General features: G+C 40.0%; 1 pseudogene; it reads right to left on the bottom strand.

The window, feature by feature from the left end:
* Positions 1-765: 765 nt before the first annotated feature.
* LOC149218038 (pentatricopeptide repeat-containing protein At3g12770 pseudogene) lies at positions 766-4062 on the bottom strand (annotated as a pseudogene).
* Positions 4063-4438: the final 376 nt, after the last annotated feature.

Raw genomic sequence — 4438 nt, 5'->3', positions numbered from 1 at the left:
TACCAAGCTCATAGATATGGTGGTCACTATCAAGTTGCACTAAGAGAGAGAGAGAGCCCCAATGGGCCTAATTGATTGAAAACATCAAGTGGGTTTAACCACACCATACTCTAGTACATAGGAATCGATCTTAAGAAGAAAATAACTTAATACATGAATGAAAAAAATAGAAATGAGATTGCATATTACATCTATCCCATGATATAAGCAATGGGGCCACGGGCATAGGAGATGTATAAGACAGGCCCTAGATATTATAAATAACCATCATGGAGCCATTCTTAGGGCCCCACCAAAGGCACGCCGGACTCCAAAGAAATTTCATCTCCAACATATATAAATATATTGAAGTTGCAATTTATCTGATGATGCCATGATCGTTGTCCTTTCAGTATTTATAGATGAGTGGACATCAGTGGGTAGGTTGTAGTATATCTCTATTATCACCTTACATCACAAAGTGGAGGGAGTGAAAGGATCCCCAAGTCTCTCAATATATACCATCGTATTTGTTACCATATATGGTGAGAATTTATAGATCATCCTCATCTTCGTCTAATTACCTAATGATTAAGTCCGCATGGACGAATTCTTGGCATTTTTTATATAATCAAACATAAACAATAACCATATCCAACCCTTAAAAGACTACCTTGTGCTTCTATGATGCATGCTCAACATGGGCTTCGAAACTCCTTGGAAAAAGCAAAGAGATTGTATGCAGATTGGCACACAGAATAAGCCATGACGTTGTCGAGAATAGCATGCTGTTAAAAATTAATTACCTTGTTCTTCAAATCGATGTCCTATTTACACTGATGATGCAATAAACCATGATCTCCAGGGTGATATAAGGCCTATGTCGCATCATCTGCAAATGCAGAATAGTATCAGATTTTAATTTGTATTGACCTTGCCAGTCATAAGGCCTATGTTGCATCATCTGCAAATGCAGAATAGCATCAGATTTGAATTTGTATCGACCTTGCCAGTAATATGCATGACATTGTAGTAAAGCTTCTCTTTTTTTTTTTGACTTCGTTCACCAATAATCCCCACAAGAACACAATCCATCCTTGAAATGATGGAAACGGTTGGCATCTCTCACAATAATTTCTCGTCCAACAATTTTGGAAATTAGCTTGGTAGCAGTGTGGCAGTCTTCACAGACACGAAGATTCTTGATTATCCGAATGGGAGCCTCAAGGCATGTATTGATAAGCCCAAAAGCAATGGCTAGCTTCTCACTGTGGACAGAAAGAATGCTTTTTTTCTCCTCCTCTTTAAGGTCTGTGTCAAGAACATAACCTGCACTCTGCATTTGCATGGTCAAATCAGCCAACTTTGCATAGATTTTGTCTGTTTGTGGGTGGGATCTGTCTCCTACAAAAAACGTATATACCTTATTTCTAACATCAATCCAACTACAACCAGGGGGCTTCTTCAACCCTCTGTCATTCATCATTTTTCTCACCTTTGCAAAGCCATCCCACCTGCCACCTGCAGCATAGACATTTGCCAGAAGCACGTAATTTCCGGCATTTTCAGGCTCTAGCTCAAAAAGGTGTCTTGCTACTTGCTCCCCTAGCTCTATATTGCAATGAATTTTGCAGGCAGCAAGCAAAGCCCCCCACACAGATGCGCTAGGTTCTAATGGCATCTTGCTGATGAAGTCCCAAGCTTCATCCAGTCGTCCAGCACGACCAAGGAGATCAACCATACAGGCATAATGCTCCACTCTCGGTGTGATCTGATACTCTTGACTCATGAGATTGAAGTGTTGCCAGCCTTCATTCACCAAGCCTGCATGGCTACATGCGGATAGCACCCCAACAAAGGTAATATGATCTGGTTTCACACCCTCCTGTTGCATTAGTATAAAGAGATTGAGGGCTTCCTCACCATTCCCGTGCATTGCATACCCTGCAATCATAACAGTCCATATGACCACGTCTCTTCGATTTATAATGTCAAACACTCTACGCGCATCTTCTACACTCCCGCATTTTGTATACATGCTTATCAGTGCACTCCCTACAATAGCATTTATCCCAAATGCTCGTCTGATTATGTAACCATGAATCTCTTTACCATGGTGCAATACCGCTAAGTGGGCACATGCTGGAAGAGCACTCGTAATGGTGAAGGTGTTCGGCTTTACGCCTGCTAACTGCATTTCACGGAAGAGTTTCAATGCTTCAACACTGTACTCATTCTTGGTACACATTCCAATCATCCCGGTCCATAGTACAACATCTCTCTCAGGCATTCTATCAAATATATGGCATGCATTATCTATTCTTCCAAACTTGGAATAGAAGTTCAGAAGCTCAGTCCCGATAACGACATTTGACTCAAAGCCACTTCGAATAACATACGAATGAATCTCTTTCCCCTGTTTCAGAGCCCCAGACGCAATACATGCAGAGAGAACATTTGCCACGGTGATGGAACTCGGTGCAATGCCTGCTTTCTGCATTCGACAAAACATCACCAAAGCATCATGACCTCGCCCACTTTGAACATACCCTGCAATCAGTGCAGTCCATGATATCACATTCGGCTCAATACCTGCCAACTGCATTTCATGGAAAAGATCCAAGGCCTGGTCACAATATCCATTTTTAGCATACCCTGCTACCATTGAAGTCCATGAAACTACATTTCTTTGAGACATTTTGTCAAACACTTGCCTTGCATCTTCTACAACCATGCATGTGCTATACATATCGATCAGAGCATTTTCAACAACTATGTCTTTCCTACAACCCCTTCTGCTTATTTGACCATGAATCTCCCTGCCCTGCTGCAGATTACCCAAACCAGCACAAGCCTTCAGCACACATGGAAAGACAAAACTGTCATATTGCATACCAGTCTCTTGCATTTCGCAATAGAGCTTAAGGGCCTCCTCATAGTCACCACGGTTGGCAAAACCTGCAATCATAGCAACCCATGAAGGCCCGATTGGTTCAGTAATTTTGTCAAACACTAGTCGTGCATCCTCTATACTCCCGCACTTGGCATACATGGCAATAAGCTTAGTTTCTAGCATTCCATTTGGTTCAATCCCATTCAAACCCATGTGGGTATGGACTATTTTTTCTTCTGAAAAAGCTTTCATCTCGATACAAAGTTCCAAGAGGGAAATATACGTGTCTGAATCGACTATAGCGCCGTTTAAACGTTCCAAAGCTTCCTTCAATCGGCCCTTCCTACAGAGTGCTCTCACTTCAACAGAAACATCGTTGGCCTGTGACTCTGGCATTTGATTTTCAGTGGGTTCTTCATATAGTGTCGCAATCACAGGGGTAGCTGCGGAGACAGCATTTGTTTTCAGATCATGAATAACGGAAGCCACGGGGATCCCAAATTTAGAGTTGTAAGAGAGGTGAGTAAATTGGACTAGATGATGGGGCAGACTTGCATATGGTAGTAACAGCGCTGCCATGATCCTATTGCCGCTGCTCAAAATTAGAGTAGTCTAAAGAGGGCGGGTGTTTTCACATGGAAAATAATGGTTTTTTCTGGGCCATTTGGATGAAATTTTGCAGAAATTTTTCTAGGTTACAGCTATCAAGTTTCAGTTTCAGGTAGGGGAGAGGTTATCTATTTCAAGCATTAAAAAACGGTATTCAAACCATCTCAATTCTCAATTTCTAGATTCCAACGACAAAATCACCATCCTGTATAAACGCACACTTCATTACCTGTGAAGATTGTATATTTCTATTTGCATTTCAGATTTTCCCTACGGTGTAGTGCTCTGAGCCTCTCACAGAAAAGTTGTTCAACGTCTTTTCTGAAGCCATTTTTAGCGATATTTACGTCTGCAATATCAAAGAAAATCCATGAAAATCCATTTTGTTCTCCCTTCAGTAGCGAAATCTCTCACCTTCTCTCAACCATGGTTTCTCAGGATGAGAGAAGAATCAACCCATGTCCAATTCTCCGTGAAGAACACATCCCTGCGCTTCTTCTGACGTCCACACAAACTCCATAGGCGTTTGGACTGAGGCTCTCATTTCTATTTGAAAACAAATCCTGCTATAAAACATCCCTTCAAAGTTCATAAAATTGGATTGATTTGATATATTTACTTTAAATTCAAAGAAATTTGGATATATGGTTCAATTAAATTTGTATTTATACTTCAATTAATTTTATTTTTCTGTAAGTTTGGTAGAATTTTTTCATTTTCGAATTTTTAAATGTCCGTTATTAATCTTATTTTTTGAGAGAGTAGCACAAAAATCGAACTCAAGATCTTCGCCGGTTTGGTGAGACTTCATTTCCACGACCATTACTACTTAAACTACCCCTTACAGACATCTATAGTTCAATTAATTACTTTAAATTAAATTTTTAAATTTAATTAATTTGGTATATTTATTTTAAAATTCGACCATTTTATTTATTTATTATTATTATGAAATTC

This window comes from Pinus tabuliformis, chromosome Q, assembly GCF_031772625.1.
Source record: "Pinus tabuliformis cultivar Carrire ecotype Pingquan chromosome Q, CPIR1, whole genome shotgun sequence".
Lineage (NCBI taxonomy): Eukaryota > Viridiplantae > Streptophyta > Pinopsida > Pinales > Pinaceae > Pinus > Pinus tabuliformis.
This window is presented reverse-complemented; position numbering and strand designations above follow the sequence as displayed.